Source organism: Cupressus sempervirens, chromosome 2 (assembly GCF_028749045.1).
Source record: "Cupressus sempervirens isolate cs-2001-9-10 chromosome 2, ASM2874904v1, whole genome shotgun sequence".
Classification (NCBI taxonomy): Eukaryota; Viridiplantae; Streptophyta; class Pinopsida; order Cupressales; family Cupressaceae; genus Cupressus; species Cupressus sempervirens.
The window spans coordinates 133483387-133508499 of record NC_143119.1 but is presented as its reverse complement, the minus strand read 5'-3'; the positions used below and the strand labels follow the sequence as shown (position 1 = coordinate 133508499).

Genomic DNA, 25113 nt, shown 5'->3' with positions numbered 1-25113 from the left:
TTTAAGGAATTACTTCACTTTTCACATTTCAACAAATTCCTAGAGTTGAGAATAAGGTTGCAGATGTTATGGCTACTTTAGCAACTATTCTAAAACTACAAGAGCATGAGTCCAGATTTGAGTTCCTGTTGGAAGATCTATGTCACCCTGCCTATGACTCCCCTATTGACAGAGTTATTTGTGTTGTTCATGAGTCTTCCCACTATGTCGCTATCTCTTCTTTTTACGTGATCAAATCATACCTGACAACTTAACCTGCAATGAGAAATGACAACTCATTTGCAATGCCTCCTGCTATACCCTCATCTCTAGTGACTTGTTTAGGAAAGGTCTAGACAAAATGCTTCTTAGATGCTTAGAGAGGGATGAGTCCGAACGAGCATTAGTTGAAGTCCACAACGAAATATGTGGGTCTCACTCTAATGGCCTTGGGCTAGCTTGAAAATTGCTTAGGGCTGGTTATTATTAGCATACTATGCAAACTGATGTTATGCGATATGCTAAGTCTTGTAAGAAATGTTAACTTCATGGTAACTTGATTCATGCTCCTGGACGTGAGTTGATACCTTCCATTACACATTGGCCTTTTTAGCAGTGGGCTTTTGACTTCGTGGGCAAAATTTAACCTAGCTCTTCTAGCATCCATAAGTTCATTATCACTGCAACTCGGTACTTTACGAAGTGGGTTGTTCCTCTTTTTATTGCTACTAGAAAACACGTGTCCCTCTTCATACTAAATCACATAATATGTTGCCATGACATTCCTCATCTACTGTCACTAATAATGGAGGACAGTTTGAAAACAAAGACCTTAAGCGATTATGCAAGAAATTCAAGATCAAACAACATTGGTCCTCAATCTACTATCCTCAAGGGAATGGCCAAGCTAAAGCCTCTAACAAAACACTATTTGAAAATCCTACATAGAACTATTCACAAATCCAGAAAGGACTAACACTTACAGATAAATCCTACATTATGGACTTATAAGACTAGCACTCACACATCTACTAGGGCAACACCTTTTGCACTAGTGTATGGATCTGAGGTTGTTCTACCACTTGAGGTTGAGATACCTTCTCTAAGAGTCTCTTTAAAGGGTTTGATCACTGATGAAGACTACAAAACTATAAGAATCCAAGAACTAGAGCTTCTACATGAATGTCAAAAAGTTGCTTTTGATCACATGAGAGCTTATCAGAAAAGGATGTCTACAAGATACAACAAGAAGGTTCGTCCTAGAGAGTTTCAAGTTGGTGACTTAGTCCTTAGAGAGAATCAAAAAAATCAACAGAACAGAGCACAGAAAGGCAAATTCGAACCTAATTGGTTGGGTCCTTATATTATCACTCTTGCTTTTGGATCTGGAGCTTATCAGCTTTCTACACCTAAGGGAGTGCAACTCCCTGAGCCTATCAATGTCCTACATCTCAAGAAGTTCTATGCTTGATGCTCTTGTTGCTCAAACCTTTGTACATACTATATGATCCTAAAAAACCCTTTAAAACTATAAAATATCTTGAAAAACGATCATCTTAGTGAAAACCTAGCAATAAGCACTTTGATGTATCATCAAAAAACCATCTCAAAAACACAAAAAAAATCATAAAAAAGTCCTAAAAATAAATATATTAAAAAATAGTACCAAGTGGTGAAAACCTGAAAACAGGCGCTACTTGAGATCCTTACACTTTGTCTATCAGCATGTCACTTTGCACTCAGACATAATCCATCTCATATCCCCTTTTGCCTTCCCTGGTTTGGAATTGATCCTCGTCTAAGTCTAGGGGGCATGAACTGTATAGCTTTCTAGGTCTCTTGGTTGCATTTGTGTTTCTTTGACAGCTCTCTAAACAATGTTTTTCAATATCCCAGTTGATATCAATTGTTTCTCAACACTTATCAAATACCTTACCTTGAGTCGACACTTTATTTATAGTTAGGCTGATGCGATATTTATCATTTGCCAACATGAGTCCTAGGATGACAACAACTTGACTTTCACACAAACACTTCAACTAAAACCGACTGAGATTTGCTTGACTTAATTTCTTTGCGTGTTGTCTATGCTGATTTTTTTGCTAAGTGTTTCCCTCCTTAGTCTCACAAGGATGTCATTGAACTAGGAGGATTGGGGGCATGGAGCATGTTTTCCTTTGATTTTTGTCTATGGGTGTACTTTGTGGATCTTAGGGGTCTTTAGCATCTTGCATTGACCCCCTTGACACTTAGGTCTTCAAAGGTACATCCTTGGCTATTCACTGTGTTTGCTCCCGCAAGACTGTGCTTATGGCCATATAGAAATTATGTGTCTTGATGCGAGCATAATCTTGCTACATTAAAACTAGGGAATCTAACTGCACTGTCATCTTAACCTTTATGTCTTTGATGCATAGGTTGGGTTCCCACACTCCTATCCGATATAAGATCATATTCATATCCCTATTGTCAACACTAGTGATGATTGTATGATCTTGCGATGTCCCTAATAAGGCTCGATGATAAAAACTAGGACCTACTTATATAACCCTTGCAATTGCACTTTGCATACTAGTTTGCATTCTAGGGTTTCATTCTAGTTCAGTTTTACACTTGAGTTTTGAGAATCTATTTCATCTTTCTTGGACGCGTCGTCCGTCAACTGCACCCAATCATTTTTCCCTTAATCCTCCCTCGATCATGTCTTGTCATCTCCTCTTGTCTTTCATTCATCTCCTTACTATCCTATCATCAAAAGGAGTTAATCATATCATCCCATCTATCTACCCCTTTGGACCCCTTATATACCTTTCTGACCTATTTTGACCTAATTTTTAATCACTTCAAATTTTCATAATTGCACACTTACCTAATTTTGACATCCTAGATCTATTGTCGGGATCAAAATTGAAATCTAGATTCATCTTGATGGTCAAAATCGACTTTTAAAATTTTGCCTTCTTCGATGCAGTTGATTGACCTTTTGAGGCTTAATCTTTTGATCTTTTTTGAGGCATTCATCATTTCTACCCTCCTCATCTCTCTTCTCATTCATTTCACCTTTCTTCTTGTTTTGATCTAATTCTCATGATCCATCTTTTTGGTCAAACTTAGTCAAATTGGGGCATTATACCAATGCTTGGCGGTCAACCTTTGCTCTTCATCTCTTATCTGCCATCATGGACTTTATCTTATCTCGATTTGATCAAATCTTACTCATTTCTTCATCTCCTCTACTTCATTTCAATTTCGACCCCGAGGGGGCAGGAATACTATAACTATAGTTTTGCACACTAATCCTGACTACATCTATCTATCTGCTTTGGACTTGTCAGTTCTCATCTTCTCATCTTATCGTTATGGGTCCTAATTTGTCTCGACTTGATCTATCTACTTGCTCTTGATCTACTTTAATGCATTGGTACTCATCTTATCGTTAGGGGTTCTAATTCATCTTGACTTGACTATCTATCTTGGACTTTTTGGTACTCATCTTATCATTGTGGGTTCTGATTCATCCTATCTTTAGTTGTTACCATGACATCTTCATTCTTTGACTCAATGTGTTCCCAGATCGATCACACATTAGTCAAAGCGGGGCAAATATAATCACCCAAAAATGGTCTAGTAAACTATGAGGCCCCTCTCTGCATTTTAAAATTCTTAAATGCTAGACTAAATCTCTACAAATCTTGATTTAATTTGAAATACTTTATATTTAACCACTTTATCCTAAGTTCCTATTTAATTAAAAGAAACATGTCCCCTTTTACTTAAATAAAGTGCCCAAAATCCCTCTTGTCTTATGTGTGCACATGAAAAGGATTGTTCTTATTTTAAAAATAAAAGAAAAGCATATTTGTCTACACATGTGAGTGCACACTTTTCAAAGTGGTGGAATCTTTTTTCTCCTCCACACATCTTTTGCCTCTTAACCACTACTATTGATTTTGCCTTAGAGATTAATTCTCCACCGTAGATTTTGCCTCTTATTCTCTACCGTCCATTTCTCTTTAAAAGGAGGCTCTCTCATACCTTATGCTTGCACTCTATTGTTATGTTCATTTTGTTTACTCACACTCTTCAGCACATTTTGCACTCCCTTCACTTGCATTCTTAGGTTAGATTTCCTTTATGTGGTAGCTTAACTCACCTAGTCTAGATAGGGGTTTTTGTAACTCTTTGTTAGCTTAGATCTTGCATCTCATTTAGCTTATCTTGCATCTTGCATTGCATATTTGATTCTTGGATATTGGCACTCTTGCCTCTACTCCTTTGAATCTTTCGTTCTAGGGTGCACCTTGCAAGGGTTGCTTAACTAGGTTCATTTAAGAGCCACCCTTCTATCTTGTATCTTTGCACATCATAGATAGAAAGCTATAGGCCGCCTCTTGAAATGCTCTTCATCATGGGTATTCTCAAGTATAATGGTCTATAGAAGTGTATTCACCTTTTGAGCATACAATGAGCATCCACAAGAAATTATTAGGAAGTTCAAGAAGTTTGCTAAGTACCTCGAAATAGGAATCAATATATCGAAGGATGTAAGATGGGACACCAGCTGAGTCAATAAAATAGTTTATTATGTAATTAAGGATGTAATTGTAAGTGTCTATATGATATATGTCATGTAACATCAATCCTAAAATCCTAAAGGAGCGATGATTCTGCAAATAGTAATGTATATTTGCATATATAGGCAACAGACTTTAGAATTTGTAAATGAGGAACCTTTGCCCTTAATTCACCACTCATGAACATAGGCAAGATATGTAATTTTATGTACAAGACCACATAAGCCCCGAAACCGGAGGTTTTTCTTTCCTCTATTCCTTTCCTTCCGGTGCCCGCACTGAAGGGGTGTAAAAAAACATTTCAGTATTAATAAAATACTTAAGGCTTCAGCCTATTGCTTAAAAAAAGGAAAATATGTACTTATTGATTATATAACCGCTATTATCTTTATGCAAATCTAGAGTATAAATAAAGTGTGAGAAAACAATATTCACAATCTCTCATATTTATGAAGTTCGTTCAACACTCTTTATGACACATGCTGTTTCATCTTCCTTCCTAAACATGGATTTAGCAGAAATCCTTGTTTAAACTATTATAAAAAACTCCTCTTTGAGATGAGTTTAATTATGCAAAAATTATCCTCAACTCTCCCATCTCTATTTGCATGCATTAAAAACGAACTCCTTGATGTAGCTGGGGAAAAACCTAAAACTATGCAGAGATTTTTTAAAATCTGTAAACCTCAGCAATCGATTGAAATAGGAGGCACAGCTTAGAAACAACCGTGTACAATGTGAAAAACATTTCCACCATTCAAACACAAAAGATTGCTTCCTCATTGCATTTCTGGTAACATAGATGTGCACCAATGGCTAGGATGCATCCTTGTAATGATGAAAAGGTGAAGGAAGAGTTAATGAGAGCCCTTTAAAAACATATAGCATTGCAAACATAGTAGGTTGCCTTTGATAATCAAAAGGCCCGATATTGAGAAAACTAGAAATGAAAATACATGAGTTGTTCTAGCTCAATCCAGGCCTCTTGGATAGTGGATATCACACGGCAAGAACACTCTATAATTGAGACTGATTGTCACTTGACTCTCTTCACAAATTGTTAATTCCTATACTATAAACAAGAATTGGTCTATATATAGCTCCATTTAGTTAGTTAAGAGGAACAGGGCTATCTATAGACAAGTGAAGAAGTTGGAGACCATGCACTATGTGTGTGACTTTAGGGTCAATGAACAACTTTACGGTGTGAGGTTGATCTTGAGTGCCATAAAAATTAATGAGAGGCACACGAGGAATTGGTTGGTGTTCAATTGGATAAAGCAGTCCCTTGTATTGGTAATGATACAAATCCAAACTCTAATTCAGATTTATGAAAAGATGAGGTGGACAGCAGTTGTAGAAAGAGTTCTCCATTTTGTCATTTTGTAACAGTAACCTTTTAGCCTTTTAGCCATTTTGTAACAGTAACCTTTTAGCCATTTAATGATCTTGTAAATAAGCATTGCTAATGAAATCTCAAATGACAAGAAACTGAAATCTTTTTAATCTGTGATGCAAGAGCTTCCAACATATGAAATCAAACTTTTATCATCAAAAAAATGTTTTTTTTTTATGTTTTGTTTTGCTAACTATGTAGTAAAGCTCCAGGAAACATATTTTCACCAAAAAAGACAATCTAAACGCACATATATTCAAGTTCTAGACATATTTCGATAACATAAGAGTTCAAATTCAAAATCACTATGCAACATTGCAAAGTGTTGCAAGCCACTGCAATTCATTTCCAGAGATCCAAATTCATATCGATGCTTCGAGATAGATTTGTGTACATTAATGTCGAAATGAGTCCAGAAACTACTCAATAGTTCACAGTTGTGGCTTGATTAAATCTTTAAGGAAGACATTTTTGAGTGTGTGGCAAGCTTTCAAGATTTGCACCAACATTTGAATACGTGTCCAACTCTACTAGTGCCAATGAGATTTGTAATTAGAAACGAATGTAATTTCATTGTATAGATCCGACCGCACACATAGTTCATTTGACAAGTACTACATATCTTATTGCGCAACAAGCTTTACACCACCTTGTAGAAAACACAAATTATTCCAATTGATAGAACTCACCATGTAAACAGTATTCATGATAATTTGGGAGGTAGTTGGCAGTTACTAGTAGACAAAGCCTTGCTATAATATTTCATTATTCATAAATGAGTAAGGATAAATGGAGATGTTGTCTCCTTATATTGAGAACAACAAAGAAGGAAATAGAAATTTCTAATAGGCTAGAAGGAAAGTTTCCATGTTATCTAAAAACTCACTAATAAATTAAATACGCCTAAATGAACATCCTCCCTTAATAGTCATTTTACTAACTACCATGCAAAAGTGACGCATCCAAGATCAAAGAATCCCCAAGGGAGATGTCTAAACTTGCAACTAACGTAAGAAACAGCGGAAATGCATATAAAAAATTTACAAGAAAGAGCACAATACCGAAGAATACCACTAGGTTATCATCAAGTTAGCCTGCAAATACAATTATTACAGCACCATTGTCAATATACAACTGCTAGAAAGTTTGCAACTGAACATCTCTAAAAACTATGGACAATCAACAAAACTAAACTTCCAATTGCTTCTAATCTACCTTCGGCAGTCTATCACTTTTGTCACACCTAATTCCACAACCTTGCACTTTCACGCTCTACCTTGCACTACCTAAAACTAGAACCTCTAACCTACTTATATCCAAGATCACCAACCACACAGCTTATCCAATCATTAAATTCAAAGACAAAGGAAACATGTTATGACGAATAGGCCAAGACCCAAATCATTAGAATAATCCCCAAATGAATACATTGTGTTGTGCAAACATACAAGAGGATCAAGGAAATGTATTACAACATAGAACTATGCACCAATAGGCATCGCATGTCATGAATCTCCATCGCAAGCCACATCTTGCCAACTTCACCATTAGAACAAGAAAGCCAAAATAGGATCAGACCAATCTTACGGCAACTTCATTTGGAAACATCTTAACACCATGTGAAGCTAGACATGGCAAGTCCACGATGCCTAGACCACGCCATAAGGATTAAATAAGAAAACTACCCAAATGAATTGTAAACAGAGAAACAAAAAGGAAATATTTTTGGGTGATGCAAGAATGCCAACAAACTAAGGATGCTCCTGCATCAAAAAGACACAATGTCTTTGGTAACAAATTAAAAAAAGGCCACCACCTTCCCATCAAAACGTTCCATTGTTGTTAAGACCCTCCCTAGATCTGCAAAATGTTAATGAGCAAGACTCTGTCCAACATAATGTTGAGTAACAAAGTTATCCTTGCAAGGTCAACCATTGTAACTTAAAACCATAATTTTGTGGAAAAATCGGCAAACCCTTGTGTGCAAGCCATTGCCTTGGCAACTCTAGATAAAACCTAGAATAGCTGCAAAAAGAAACACAATTTCTATGCAAAAATTTGCCAAACCCTAAAACTGAAGTTTACAAAGAATCATTTTGTCGAAAAAAAGGGTAACCTTAAAACCCCTTCAAAAATAATTTTGAGGTTAAAATTGTTGATGTTTAGCGTCAGGAGAAGCAAAACTTGAATCTTCTATGATGTTATTATTTGCAAATACATTTCAGAGATATAAGCATTTGTATTCTATCACTGATATCTATTATACATTACTGAGATATAATGCCATCACTATCTGATATGCATCACAGAGACATATGTATACGTACATATATTCATACTGATTTATGCATACATATACGTATGCATATATCTCTGTTATGCATATAGTATATTGACAGAAAATGTGCATGATGATTGACCAACTTAATTGGTCGAGTGTCATATTACTTGTAACAGATATTATTGCCTTATCGGATTTCATATTACCCGCGACTGATGCTATTGTCGGGTTTCATATTATCCGCCGACTGATACTATTGTCGAGTTTTCTATTACTCACGACTGATGTTATTGTCGGGTTTCATATTACCCGAGTCAAGGTTACATTGCCTGTGTCGGGTATTTAACTGGTGCCTTGACTTTGTTATTAATACTGTGTTGTTATCAGGCAGCATACATAAACTAATGTTGACACAGTTTCATGCTAACTAAAACATGCCTCTGAAGAGGCATGTCCCTACATGACTCTTCGAAGTCATGTCTCCTTTTATATATATATGTGTGTGTGTGTGTGTGTGTGTGTGTGTGTGTGTGTGTGTGTGTGTGTGTGTGTGTGTGTGTGTGTGTGCTCATCGGACTGCAATGAAAGCATCAATAACAAGCATCCAAGTACCTGCAGTATCAGATCAATATTATTGAATATCATTGCTATTATTTACATCATTTGTCTTATAGTGATCCAGTACAGTGATCGTTGCTGAAGAAGGAAGAATATTAAAGACCTTGCTGCAAATACAATGAAAGATAAGTACATTCATTCTGCTTATTTGAATCAGAATTTATCTACAAATATTTGTAATTGTTTATCTATTAGAGATCCTTTATACATTATTTTTCAGGAGAGAAATTGATCAAAACTAGACATGATTTTTTAGGATTAAATTGATCAAAACCTAGCACAAAGTTCAATACATGAATTGGATTACAAGCTTTGTTTTTGAGAAAGGACAAAAATTAGAAAACCCATCACGCATCACAGAAACCTTCATATGAAAAGTGGCCAAGCTTCGCATGGTAAAATACATCAATAAATGGCCAAAACTTTGTCACACAAAAAAACAAGAAAACACTTCACATGGAAAACAACACATGCAAACCACAAAATTTGCAAGCTTTCGCTCACACCAGAAAATCGTGCAACTCAAACCCTCGACCAAGATCGGGAATTTCAGCAAAAAATCTTTGAATCTGCCAATGAATTTGCAAAGTCATTTTTTAATTGAAAAGCGATTAAAAACAATTGGAATAAATTCCAGGAAAAAGGACTACGAATTTTTCTTTTAGAAAGTTTGCCAAATCTTATAGAAGCCCAATGAGTCGCTTTATTCCATACATAATATTTCATCACAAATGAGTAAGTACAAAACAGAGAGTAACTTCCTTATATGGAGAACAAGTGAGAATAAAATAGAAACTTTCTAAAGGCTAACAAAAAAGTTTATATGTTATCTAAACACTAACTAATAAACTAAATAGGGCTAGATGACCACTACTATCATATTGAATACAGCCTAGCTTGCAAATTGATTTTCAGAGTTTGTTCAGTAACATATTGAACATTGTTAAAAATGTGTGATATGAGATTTCTGAAATTTGTAGACAAAGTGTGCATGTATATTTGAAAGTTGAGGCTTCATAACGTAAGCCCTTACAATGGCAATTACCCGACAGCGTGACAGTGGTCATGATCCCTATTGATAGAGATGTCATGTGTTCTTCCACCCTTCACATTTGAGACACCTGCACGAATGAGAGATGAAAAAGTTGGTACACTTGATCATTGTCGTTGATGAAGGTCTATGCATACACAATGAAGGTGCCTAATTATACTTTGACTATGGACATTGCAGATGTGTGAGCCTAATGACAAGTGACTTGGAAGGTTAAAGTGGTCAATCGGTGGTTGTTATTCTCGACAAGGAGTTCCATGTTGGCAGCAAGATGGAATATATAAGGGATTGGTGCTTCCATGGTAGACTTCTAGGGGGTAGGGTCAATGCAGTGAGGTGATAATGCAGTATAAAGGTATAAGGGGAATTGTGTGGAGAGATAAGGCATGGTAGATGCAGAGATAAGGGAGTGGAAAGATAAGGAGAACAAGTATGGAGTGATGAGGATTTTGGAGTGAAAGGGAGTGAAATGCCTACCCCTAGTTTACTTTTCATGTTGGATTGTCGGATTCTTTTAGGCCAATTTTATGATTATCGCTACTTGGTTACTGGATTTGTTTGGATGTTATTTCATACTCGATTGATATATTGATGAGCTACTTGACACTCGGTTATTTCATGCATTCATGATTATGCTTTCAATGATGATACATATATGTTCATATAGAAATTTCAGCTATTTCATGATGTTAGCTTGATGAATGATTTATATGCAGTTTTCTATCGTTACTTACCCCATACTTGCATGTGTATGGTATACCCGTATGTTTTACTTTATGTATGACATTTTTGATGTGGTTGAGGGAGGGAGTCGTAGTCACCTGCTAGTCGGGATCTACATGATGCACCACTCCCCGCCATTGCCTATTTAGTTTAGATTATATGTGTATGTACATGCTCGAATTTTATGTAGATTGCAAGTACTGGCCATCGACTTCCCTGAATTGCCAAGATGAGCATGCCCTATTGCAGTATCTCAATGGTAAAAGAGGGAAGATAATTCTTGAGTCCAAATCCTAACCCTAAGCCAACTGTCCTAGAAAGAGGACAAGCATCTGAGTTTTACCCTTCTAAATTCGTCAAGTGACGTGAATTGGTGATTTTGACCCTTGAGTTTGTTTTAGTATTTTGTACTTTATGTGATGTGTGGTTTACTGATGTTGGTTTCGGGTTTGACTTAGTACTTTGACCAATCAAGATGTTTACCAGAGGCTTGGGGGTTTTGATCTATAATGATGTTATGTATATGATCTTTTATACCCGACAATGGTGATGTGTCACATATTTCCTATGATGAGTTTGATCAAATGTTTGTAGTGCTTTCCAATTGCTTGAATAGAACTGAGGTGAATGGTATGATTTTCTCGGAGTAACCCTTGAGTCTCCGATCAGTTATCCTTTGATGCTTTCCAATTGCTTGTATAGAACTGAGGTGATTATGCTGATTTTCCTGGTGTAACCTTTGAGCTTTGTTTAGTTGTCTTTTGATGCTTTCCAATTGCTTGTATAGGACTGAGGTGTTTATTGTGATTGGTCTTTAGGTGCTTTCCAATTGATTGTAAAGGACTAAGGTGAAAATTGTAATTTTATGAGTTGTAATTTTTATGAGCCTAGGGTAGGTAATTTGTGTGTACGTTGGAAAGTCACTTGCAATGGAGGCCAGAGCCCTAAGTGGCTGCCTAGGTAACCCATTGTAAGTTGGTTTAACAAGTGCTAACATTTCATTAAATGGGTTTAAAATGCACTAATAAGAGTCATTGTTTTTCCTCGCCCATGCCTCGAGTGCTAGTACAGGCTAGGATGGGAGTAGAAAGGATGCTTGGTTGCGACCTTGCTTCGTTAGTATGCCTTGTCTATACGAAAGGATACTGGTGCCACATAGAGGTTGGAAATTGAATCAAATTGAAGCTATAGGGGGTCGAAGTCCAAAGAGGCTGCCAGGGTAACCTTAGAGTTGTCTCATGCGATGACACTTGCCCACTTATATAGTAGATTTCCTACGTGTCTTTGTTGCCTCTTGGTTTAGACGTTACTTGTGTCTTGGTACCTTTGAGATAGATTGCTATCAGTATTTCCTTGACCTAGATGTTGGTTATGACTTTTGAGATTGATATATGTATGGGACTTGAGACTATCTCCTCAGCATTGTGGGAGTGGGCCATTTAGGTTCCACGAAGTCGGGCAGCAATGCATTTTTCTTATTCCATTGAGATTTGACAACTGGATATCAATGTTGGATGTTCTTGTGCAATTCTTCCTTTCATTTTTGATATTGTGTTTTCTGTTGGATGACTATATTCTGTTGTACTGTACTTGATTATTAGAGATTTTATGAGAATGTATTTTATTGATGATGTGTATTCTTTGATCTTTTCATACCTTGTGCCTTGTTCAATGCATGATTATGCATTCTAATTATTGCCAAGTGGCATCCTTTGTAATTGTATAATATTTATTGGATTCATACTTGTGATTATTCCATGATGTGGATTTTGGTTATGTGTTACATTTAATATTAAATAAATTATACATGTGATTCAACATCATGGGAACCTTAAGAGATGTAATATGTTTATGATGGTTGTATGTATGTGAGTTATTGCTTCTGCTATGTTATCTCTTGTTGTTTATTATCTTTCAAAAAAAGATTTTTGGCAAAATTAGTGAAACTTTAAGGTAATTTATTTTGGGTTCCCTGGTGGGACGTTACAGGGAGAGGAGTGTGGATTTTAGCAAGAGTCAAATCTAGGAGGCGTTATTGCCTCAACATATAATCACATGGATGGGCTCCCCTAATGTGACCCCACTGGCTTGTAGCCCTAGTTAAAAATGACTACTAATCAAAAAAAAAGTAAGCCTTTGCAATAAATTTGGAATGTATTGTTGATTCTTAATCAATTAAGATCTTATCTCTGTTTATATATAGTGTCATTAATTTCCACCACAAAAATGTGTATCTGATTGTATGGTTGGATAATCTTTATCAGATCCCTGGTCATGAATACATCAATCTGTCTATTGCCTCCAAAATTCTTAATTACATCCTAATGTTTCATATTATTGTATGTAATGAAAATAATGAATGTCTTTGATACAAATATTTGGAAAAAAAAAAAAATTAATTCCACTTTTTTAGTTGTCATCCCATAAAAAAGGCATCCCATTCTATACAATCTTGAAAATGCATCCCCACGTTTCCTGATGTCCCCACACCAAAACGCAATTAAATGTAGCATATTTTGTTATACACACAAGCCAACACTCTTTGCCTGCCAGAAAGTGTGTGATTATTTATGGAAAATATTGCAAATCACAATAAAATAGTGAGCTGGAAGTTTCTAGCAACTTTTCCACAATTTTTTGGTATCTTTTGTTCAAAAAGTTGAAGATTTTTGTGTTTTATTCAGTTGTGTTTTATTCAGTTTCAGCAATGCTATTCTTTCTTTAAAAACAATCCCCCAACGCTAATCTATTTACCTATAATTGAAACAATATTTATCTTTTGGTCCTATGCGAGTTATTCCCATTAAAGATTTATATGACCATGCCTTATATAGTCCATATCTTACAAACAAGGCCATCAGCACATTCAAATAAAATACCTTTTAGTTAGCAAGAAAATTCAACTTACGCATGCTAGCCATATGCCAAGCAATATCATCTCTTACTTTGGATCAGTAACTCTCACCCACAATATTTTCTCATCTTAACTTGCCCCTTGTCACAATCTAGCATGTTCTTTCAATTTCGGAAACCTCCAAGTTGTGTCTCAATAGTTCAATCTCCTAAGGTCCTGTCTAACAGTCCTGCTTCTTCTTTATTGATTTGAACTTCCAAGATTTCTAAATACTCAAAACTGGTTGGAGTTTCTTTTGTCGCTGACAAACAAAGGTAAGTACTGCCACACTCTCAAAGTCGGTTCATAAATTCAAACAAACAACAACCATGATTGATTCCACTGCTGATATACTCAAACTGATTTCGGATTCTTCTGAACATCATCAGTCAAATGGGCAGTACTGAAGTTGCTTAACTATTGAAATTTTTTAACTTTTTCAGATTTGTTTGGTTCATCACTGTGTAGACAGTAGCTAAGGGTATAAGCACTTCTTTTCTTTCAATATATTTTCGAGATCGATCTTTGCCTCATTTCATATTTTATCAATTTTACCCTAAAGGTCCTTGGTTCTCGTTATTGTTCTATTATTCTCTAGCAATTATTTGCTTCAGCTGCTAGCTTTCAAACTGCTGGAAGTGGGAAATGGAGCCACAAGTGAAGCCAGATAATAATTGCAAGTCCTTCTACCTGCATATTAAACCTGGTCCAAAACCAAAAGTCACTCCTCTGACTACCTAGCAAATGGTTTTCCCTAAGCTGCTAAGACCAGAAATGTAAGTAACTCTTATTAAAAAATCTTGCAGTCTTACGCACCTGCGAGGGCATAATACTAAAGAAATTGTGCTTCGGAGGGAAGGCAATGGTTCGAATATAGAGGATAACAGGATACGCATTACCCGTCGTCGAAGCCTACTCGGGTGTTTGGGGAGATCAAATCTACTATTAGTTGCCATCTATACTAAAACACTTATACATTCATATATAGCTACACCCAATCATTCTGAAGATGTTACTCTAGCGTCTAACCATTATAGAATTATCCCATGGAACAATTTCGAATTCTAGAAGTGCCCTAGATGTGCTAGGGTTTACAAGTACATAAATCCAACACATTAAAACCCTGATATATATTTTCCCGGATTCTGAAAATCCTAGCAGCTTCACACTCTATACTATCATGGGGATTGTCTCCAAAATCGTTGCAAATAAACTTGAATATTAGTAGAGGGCTTTTGAGACCTGAAGGCAGAGGTTCGATCCATGACCAGAACGCTCGCATCACAGAAAGAAAAATAAGAATATAGTGTTAGAGTTTAACCGACAAAAAAAGAAATACTGAAAGAAATAACGAACCTGAGCAATGTTGAGGTAATCTGTCGAATCCGCTCTGCCTGTACGTCGTGTAAGCGAAGATATTGAGTGATTTTTTACTACTAAAGCGCTATAAAACTCGTTGTGTCATCCCCTTCGACCTTAAAAAGGCCTTACGTACATGTGATATGTATTTCTAACCTTGGTTAGGACCTTTTCGATTTTGTTTTTTTTGTTTTTTTTTAAATAATTGCATTTAACATATTAGTATTATTAGTTCCTGTCGTAAGGGAGGAGACTAAAGTTTTTGATTCAATTTCCAGTTTTAATCCATTCTTCAAAAACTGTGGAAACTCTATAAAATTGCATTTATACTATGGTTCTTTGAATTTTTCTTTATTAAAATGATTTTTTATATTTTATTTCTCATTTTCCATTGGTTGTAATGGTTTTTCTCTATGTTATTTTTCTTTTCTTGCAGCAAAATAGAAGAAAATAGGATAGGTGTTCATAACAACATGCAACATTTTCAATTTTGAAGGCTCCACGTATCTGCATGTGCATGTGGTCACTCAACAACTAGGAGCGGAGGGTGGCATCAACGTGGAGCTATCATAATATTTTGCAATTAGCGATTACAATAGTTTTTTAATGCTTTATTTGCAAGATACTTGCAGTTTTAATCAATGGTGTTACAAAGAGATTGCAAATCATTTTAGATATGTTTCTTTGTGGGCTTCCATATTGCTAATCTACTTCAGAGTAGATTTTATCTTATTTATTTATGTATCACTCACTCTCTTCCCACCTTCATTTTGTGCTTGGAGAGTAGACTTTTGTGTAACTTTTGGGATCTGCAAGAGCTTTCTTAAGACCGTGGGTGTCATCTTTTTACATGGTAAATGTTTTTTATCACTTTTTGGCAATAGTCTCTATTTCAAAAATTGGTAAATCTTTTTTATCACATTTTTTGCAATCTTTTTGTTTTCCTGCAAAGGAAATTGGGCTTAAAAAAGCTTAGAAGTTCATGGCATACGATGGCAATGGAAGATGATGTGTTGCTCCTGGTTTTCAATACAGATTAACACATGTTGCCTTTGCATTTGATGTTCATTGGAGGGCATTGACATCTTACAACAAACAAAGGTGCCCTGACTTTGCCTTCAATATTCTATTCACCAAGGAACTCGATCCTCATTTGGAATTAAAAGTATGCTTGTAATTATTAATCCTACCCTAGATATGTAAGATAGATGATTTGCTTGAACCTCTAAAAGTATATTTAGGTTTTGTTTTCATCAAGACAAAGGGAAAATATATAAGTCGTTTAACATTCAAATCTTTGTGTTTGGATCAGTGACATGCTTTTGATGCTTGTATTTTTTGGTGTCTAACAAAGCATTATTTAGGGTTGGGTAGGTTTTGTTTTCCTTTTTTCATCCTTTTTAGCAGCGTCTTAATTTTTGCATTTTCACAGTGCCATGGTCTCTTTACAAGGGCTTTCCATTTTTTCACTATAGTGGAAACAAGGAATTTCATATCAATTGCTAAAAAAAATTTAAAAATTATTTGAACAAATATTCAAATTGGGATTTTCATTTTTGCCACTCTATTGTATTCAATTGTGTTTCTCTAGGTAATTTTCTTTCGTCATTAGAAAATTATCTAGAAAATAGCAGGACTACTAGAAACATGGCAAGAGTGTAGGAACCATGGCATACTTATTACTGCATGAAGCTTTCATTGGCAATTCTTCCTTAAGAAAAATGTAAGGATGAGTATTTCTTCATATTCTTTTTTCTTTTTTCTAGCATGGTTAGTCACAAGTCGATCTGTTTTTGTATAGAGCTTGAATTCAAGACTCCTATTTGAGCTTACCTCCAACCAATTATTTTGTTTTCTACTACTCATTTTTTAAACATTTGAGTAATGAAGGATTGATACTATCCTTTTTATGCTAGAAATATGATGAATCCGCGATTGCTTTCAAGTTTATATTTTCTTTGATTGATTCAAGAATGACCATATAGTTTGTCACATCTGTACTAACATGAATTGTCCTTTTCACTTGTAGTCGCCTCTATTTATGTAGATGGTTTAGCCAATGTAGGTACGAGACTCGACAATGGGGATTTAACCTAGAGAAGAGCAGAGGAAGCAGGTTTATTCGTCCTTCCTTTTGATTTTTCTAATTTGACATATTTTGTGCCTTTTCACCAGCATTTGAAAACAAGGTTAGTCTTGATTTTCCGTAGCTGCTATTGATCTTAGTGATTCTAGCTACTGTCTTTAGAATCATTTGAGAGGTCAGAGAATCATGGCATATTCTTCTATCTTTATTGATAGAAACTGTTTGAGGAGATATAAATTTAACCTATTCAATTTGACTTCTTCTATTCTTTTGGTGGTGTTTTATGAATTTGACAGTGCCTGCACTAATTTATATAGCTTAGGGAATTAAATGATAATGTGATTGTTATGAATTTGACTATGCTGACTATAATAATTTATATATCTTACCAAATTAGATGATAATATGAGTAGTTTTGATTTAGTAAAAACAAGTTTTAAAGGACCCGAAACCTTTACATCAATAGAGATCTAGAGATAAACATGAGAGAAGAACAATAGAGAAAAGTATCCAAAAACAACATGAAATAGACCTCAAAAAACAAAAAGGAGGTCATACGAGACAGAGCTGGAAAAGACAGCAAAGGAACAACAACCGACTAGCTAAGAAGTATTTATCCTAGGTCAACAGCCTAATCCACCAAAGTGTGCATGGTTTTAGCAGCAACCTTCACCTCGTCTTTCTTACTAGTTTCCTCAATCTTTTTCGAGTGGGCCTAGGTACATTTACTTGGTCCCTGAGTATCAGCTCTCAGAGGGGAATCCTGGCCCTTATCAGCCTCATTCTTCTTCAAGAAGTTACTCACATTGTCCACCAATTGTTTAACCTATTTATCCATATTACCCATTTTGGTTTCAAGTTTGGACACCTTCCCTTGAACGTTGTTGATATCCTTATCCATGACTCTTTGTTTAGCTTCCATCACCGAAATCTTATGCACGAGATTTTTCACTTCTTCAGCATTCCATATGACCTTCAAAAGCTTATCAATGTGTTGTCCTAAAGTCCTTTCCCCTCTGGACGTTTTACTAAGTTGTTCCATTTCCTTACTCAATAGCAACATTTTATGCTTGAGGATACCCATCTCCTTTTGAATATAGCCAAGGTTGCCGAATATGCCCTTAGAAGACCCTCGCCCACCTTTGGCTTTATCACCCAAATCTGACATGGACCCTATTCACCATCATCTCAATAGTCAGATTCTCCACTCTTCTTAGTATCATACTTATCCTTCTGTCGCCGCAGGGAATTTCTTTTCCTCTCCAACCATTGAGCTAGAGGCTCATCATTAGAAGGAGGAGAGACTCGCTCATCTTGACATCCTTTACCCTTTCCTTTGCTTCCACTCCTCTTTTTGTAATGATCTCTGACAATTTCCTCCACAGAGTCACTTTCCCAGTCCTGATCAAAATCTTCCTCCTCAACATTCTTTTTCTTCTTTTTAGAGCTACCACTGGAGTCTTTTTTCGAGCTAACCAAACCCCCTTCAGCTTCATCTTACATCTTAGAGTCATAGCCCTTATCCTAAATACTCCCTTATGTATCCTAATCAGCCCCTTTCAAGGTTCTGGGTTTTGAAACTTTTTTGGATTTCAGCAAGTTCATAATCAAAACCATGAGACCCTCATAGCAAACATGCTCACTAGTCGGGTCTTTCTAGATGGCCTAGGTAGATATGGTAAGAGATTACAAAAGATAGAAAGGAAAATTTACCCTAACATCATGTCAAAAATGTTTTGCCAACATAAAAGTGGTATCCATACAATTTTGTAAATCTTCCATCCAGAGTCAAGTATTCCATAATCACAAACAGTACAAAATGCCAAGGATGAGAAATAGAGGCCGGGTTATAATACGAGTTACCTATTTTAACCAAACGATTTCTCTCTTGTTCTGTCTCCACAAAGTCATCAATCGCCTTATCCGAGAGTTTCCTCTCCCTATAAAAATTTATCCCATCCATATCCAGCCCTGTAGCCTCCACAATTACCTCTTTTGTGGCATCCATTCGCTGGTTCCCGACCAACACCGAACCGTCCTTCCATGATTTAACAAACTGGTGTATAATTGTAGGGTTACTTGCTCTGAGTCTCTCCATATAACCAATGAAATTGCCACGCCTAAGAATGTCCCACACCTCTGGCTTATTCTTTCACTCTGCGCAGCTAGGTGATTCCACCCGTTTCCTCTTTCCCCCCATAATCTCTATGTCTAATTCACTGGTTTGCTTGCTCTGAAAACCCCAGATCACTCTACGAACACCACTATTGAAACAAGGAGAGGAAGAAACAACCCAGAATCTGTGCGAACTACCCACATTCCTAAAAATTATAACTCACCTCACTCCAAAGGAGTTAATCTCATAATTCACTGATAGCATCATAATTAAAGGATTTTTGCTAAGATCTCTATTTATCATGCTTAACATGATCACGCCCATCTGAAGGTAATGTATCATATGACTCCCATATGATTTTATGATCTTTACAACATGCCACCTTTGAAGCCCAATCGGCTAAACCATTGGCTTCCCTATAGTTATGGGATATTATGCAATTTTGGAATGAATTAATAATGTTAAAAGCCTTAGATATAACATTGCTAATAGTCCATGAAGGTGGATTGATTTTATTTAAACAATTAATGATGTTGAGGGAATCACCTTCAATCCATATATTCTTCAAATTCAAACCTTTGGCGTAAATAAGATCGTGAAGAGTAATAGAGGCTTTAGCAACATGATTAGTTTGGCTACCTAATGGTATAGCCATACCACCAAAAAAGTAACCATTAGAATTTCTAATTAGAACTCCACATCCAGCAGTGCTTGGGTTCCCTTTCAAGGCCCCATCAAAGTTAATCTTAAACCAATTTACCAAAGGACAATCCCATCTTGCATTATCCCTTGGGTTAGGATCCTTTGTATTCATATTCAAACTTCTTATATTCCAATTATTAAGCACCCCAACTTCCCACTCATTACAAGGTTGTTGTCCAGTACCACAAATTTTAATATTTTCAATCAAAAGGACCTTGACTTTATGGAAAATCTAAGCAGGATTGGAATCTACCCCTCTAAAGATCCTGTCATTACGTTCCTTCCATATGCCCCAGCATAGATAAGGAAGAATAAAATTCGACAATTTGATAATGAAATAATTCTTGGAAGGAGCCTTCCAACTAGAAAAGAACAGTTGGATGGTAGCATGGGAAACCCAATCCACATTCATTAAACTCCAAATTTTATCCCAAACCTTCTTTGTAAGGGGACAATGTAGCATAAATATGATCCATCGATTCCTCGTCATTCTTGCAAAGAACACATTGATTAACAATGATGAAACCTCTCTTCTTAAGATTGTCAAGAGTTAATATTTTATTTTGCAAAAGAATCCAAAAGAAGATATTAACTTTGGGAGTCATACCTTTCATGCAAACCTTAGCCCAATAAGGTTCATCATGATCCTCAAAAGAATTAGCGAAGGCTGAAGCAATAGAGTACATACCACTGGGATTGGTTTTCCAAATTAGTGCATCATCTTCATGGTTTAGATAACAAGCATTCAAGCATTTAACAAGCTCCGCCAAATTAAGATCCACCCTAAGAAGATTCACCCACAAATCATCCTTCCAATAATCACTGACCAAAGTACCAAACTGATTCTTTCATTGCTCCATATACCCATTTCACCTTGGGTCATCACACAGGGGGTAATCCAAGATCCATATATCTTCCCAAAAAAGGACTCTCGTTCCATTTCCCACCCTCCATTTTACCCCTCTCCTTAAGATATGTTTAAATTTCTGAACATTCTTCTAGATTAGAGAGCCCCCTTGATCAGCATCAGAATAAAGGAAATGTTGAAAATCAAAGTGATCCCTATTATATTTATCAGCCCAGATATTCCTCCATTCTCCCTCTTCCTTGTGCCATCTCCAAAATAGTTTACCCAGTAAAAGTTCATTCATAGTAGAAATCCTTCACAGACCAAGCCCACCCTTCCCAGTGGGAATACATACATTCTCCCAAGCAATAAGAGGAAGTCTCTTTTTAGTCTCCATACCAGTCCACAAGAAAGTCTTTTGTATTTTCTCAATAGCAAGTGTAAACTTTCTCAAAATTTTAAAAACACTCAAAGCATAAAGTGGGACACTTTAAAGGATAGATTTCAAAAGAATAACCTTCCCAGCCTGACTGAGGAGAGATCCCTTCCAACCAGCAAGTTTCAAGTGTATTTTATCAATCAAAGAATTCCAAAAGCTGTCAGGAGGGGTTAAACCCAATGGTAACTATTGTCACAAAGGTTTGCACCCTTGTCCAAAGTTTTTACCTAAGGACAACCTTGTGAAACATGGAAACAACCTCCAAGATGTGGGATTTGAACTGTGAGGTTGTCTCCAGAGAAGGTCGGCTTCCTTTACTATCAGGGTGCACCTAACTACTCTTGGAGAGGAAAAGGGAGAAGGAATGCATGAAAGCAAATGTACCTACTCTAACCTAAGGGGGTGATGCACCAAAATAGAGTGTTCAAACCAATCTCTGCCCATACATGCACTATTGAACCATCATGACACCAAGAGATATACATATTTAGACTTGCTTTAATCTAACAATCACATGCAGATCAGAAAACCCAAATGAATGACACAAGAAAAGAGAGGATTCACTTATATACCATTCATAGGCCAAAAGAGATATAGTCATGCAAAATTACAGATCTCTACAATACACCAATGAGAGGCAAATAGTTCTTGCACTTTACATCAATGGCTGAAGGAGATAAGGTAGAATGTCATATAGTTCAGAGACAAAGGGAATTTACAGTGAAATTGTAGAGCAATATCAAAGAAGTCAGAGAAGAGTCGACCAGTACAAAATCTATAAAAATTGCTTTTATAGCTCAGGCATAATTGAGATATTTTCTGACTGAAGTTACTCCACAACCACTATCATTATGTCTCGATAAGGATCTGGAGAAAGTTTGATATGGGGATAGATTCAGATACAATGAAACCTCATATTTAGTTGAAACAGAGCTCTAACAGAAATGATGCCATTAAACCATTTTGACCAAGTAGATGGATGAACTGAGGTGGTGGAGTGTTCTCTCGCTGTTTACTAGACTCAACATTCATTCGAGAGTGGTTGGCATTGATCATGAGGATCAAATCGCACAACAAAACTTGATCTCCTTCATCTCTGGCTCGTGAATCAACAAAGTTAGCAAGTCAACTGAACTCTGCCACCAGGATGAGCCACATGGGCCAATAGTCTTTCAATTTTCTACCACCTCGTAAAGTCTTTTCGAGTTTGACCACATCTTCATAACTAACTGCGCCACCACCTCAAGACCCTGACCCTGGCGATCACATAACTTCCAGCCTCTAACTGTTAATGCCTTAGCTGGGCCTGCTGGGACATGTGTTCTTCAGGTGCTTCCCTGCAATGTTTAATTTCCTCGCATCTTCATATTGCGAGAAAGCGTTGATCATTGATCTCTATGAGATTAACAATCGTGAAAGATCCTTCATATACTGTGCTTGCTTTTTTGAAATTTTGGGCCCACAAACACTCAGCATGACCTGGCACCACCTTGGCATCCAATTGCGGTGTAAGGAATAGACCTGACCCCACAAGGACACATGGCAACGAGGTGCATGCCCGCATTACTTAACATCCTTGCAGCTTCTTATTGCGAGTATGCACTAGCCATTGATACGTTTAAATTTGACGGTGGAAGGTACAACTAAGAAGATGTGACATCACTGCAACTTTAGCTTTTATTCCTTTGGGCCCACGAGTACACGTGGCGACCTAATGCTTGCCTGCATTGTCAGGAAGTCTGACAAAACATAGAATGCGAGAAAGTGGGTGCCAACCAAAATGCCAACTGGACTGAGACCTCTTCCCTCTGTGGCCCACAAAAGAAGACGGACCCACCTACCACGCATCGTGAAGGGGCTTCCCCACAATTTTTAATGGTCGTTTGTTTTGAAAATGCGAGAAAGTGCCCACCGTAGACCGCCAAAGATCTGATGGTGCAGAAAGTTGAGGATCAATGGAAACAAAATAAAAGAAATACCATAAGTTTTAATCATTTTATTTTTGATATTTCCATGCCATTTAAATAATATTTAAATATGGAAGAAGACTTTTGGGTGGGCTCAAATGTTCAAATTCAAATTTTGGCGGGGGTAAAATTAGGTAACAGTAATCCCAAATAGGTTCCTGGCAAAGAGCCACTCTCACAACCAATAATCCTTTTAATCTTTAATTATCTTGCCTCACTAACATTGATAAAGTAAATCACACTTTTACTCCAATTAATGGTTTGACCAGTGGCTTCACCATAATTAGTCAACACCTTCTTAATGATCCTAGCATTTCTCACCAAAGCCTCCCCCATGACAATAGAGTCATCCACAAATTTTTGGTGTGAGCACATGAGAGCAGAGGAAGAAGGATTGAGACCCACAAAATCTCCTTTCAACACCATATTATTCGCAAATCTTCCCAGGCATTTAGCCAAGATAATAAAAAGAATAGGAGAAATCGGGTCTCCTTGTCTTAGGCCCCTTGAAGCCTTAAAGAATGAGGTAGGGGAATCATTAACAAGCACTGAGAAAGAAGCTGAAGAAATTAACATAAATATAAGATCCCTAAATCTTTTATTAAAGCCAAACGCTTCCAACCCCGTGAGAAGGAAGTTCCAATCCACTCTATCATAGGCTTTAGAAAGACCAAGCTTGAGAAGAAACCCTTCCTTCTTAGACACCGCAAGAGAATGAATATTTTCATGAACAAGTATGATGGAGTCCAAGATCTGTCTACCTGGAACAAAACCATTTTGCTACCTAGAAATGATAGCTGGAAGAAGAGAAAGAATTCTAAGAATAAGAACTTTAGAAATGATCTTATAAAAAGAATTACACAAATTGATAGGCCTAAACTGATCCATGCTATCAGCGCCTGACTTCTTAGGAATAAGGGCAATAAAGATCCCATTTAATTCTCTAAGAAGGTTTCTAGTACCAAAAAATTCCTTCACACCATTACAAACATCAGCCCCAATGATATTCCAATATTTATGAAAGAATAGAAGAGGAAACCCATCAAGACCAGGGGCTCTATCACCCTTGAAAGAGAAAACAACCTTAGAAATATCATCCACAGAAGGAATGGAGGTATGGGATAAATTCTGGGCCTCAAAGATGTAAGAAGGAATGCTCTCCAAGAACATTTGTTGCTTGTCTAAATTCAAAACTGGGTCACATTGCAGCAAGCTACCAAAGAACTCCACAACCTCCCTTTTAAAAATCTCTTCATTATCAGTCAAACCTTCCTCCGTGTTGAGTTTGGAAATTCTGTTAGCCACCCTATGTTTCATGGTAGTCAGATGAAAGAACTTGGTGTTCTTGTCTTCTTCCTTCAAAAAGACCTTCCGGGAGCGTTGTCTCCAAAACATTTCCTCCTTAGTGATAAGATCGTGAAGTTCAACCAGTTTGTTACTCTCCTCTTCCCTAGAGACCATCTCATAACCATCAGCCTAAATCATGTCTTGAATGTCTTTAAGCTCCTCCACCATCTTTTTTTTTTGTTCTCAAAAATGTTACCAAAGGTATTTTTATTCCAAATTTTTATATTCTTCTTGACATTTTTTAGTTTAGCAGCCACTCTAAACATAGTTGTACCCTCAACTCAGATGTCCCACCACTCCTTTATGAGGCTTTCCAAATTTGGATGAAGAGTCCACTATGATAATATGAGTAGTTACCATAATCATTTTAAAAATTAAATTTGGAGCTACTTTTTGTGCAATAATATTTGTTCTTGCATTATAGAGTAGATTTTAAATTCAAGTACTAGAATAGTCTCATTTCTTTGATTACCCCACAAATCAAAAACAATATCCCAATACATTACCAACACAATTGTGCCAAATCTAGTGAGGGACTATAAGAGTGCTTTAATTGGCTTTCAAAGAAATTAAAAACATGAAACTGCTACATTTTGCATGACAGTTTCGTATAAATAGTTTTTTTAAAATTTTAGATCTTATTATTTGTTTCAATTCTACAAGTTTGAAAATGACAATGGTCTGGGCTTCATGAATTTTGTATTACAACAATGTCTTCTATCTTTATTGATAGAG

The 25113-nt window shown here is 36.5% G+C and overlaps 1 protein-coding gene across 1 annotated transcript in view; it reads right to left on the bottom strand.

Annotated features, from left to right (window-relative positions):
• The window catches only part of LOC149571396 (Transducin/WD40 repeat-like superfamily protein), a 41846-nt gene extending 26883 nt beyond the window's left edge, over positions 1 to 14963 (bottom strand). Inside the window, exon 1 of the mRNA XM_089812929.1 lies at positions 14872 to 14963. The gene's annotated coding sequence lies outside the window, so the exon portion shown is untranslated. The remainder of the gene's footprint in view (positions 1 to 14871) is intronic.
• Between the last annotated feature and the right edge of the window lie 10150 nt (positions 14964 to 25113).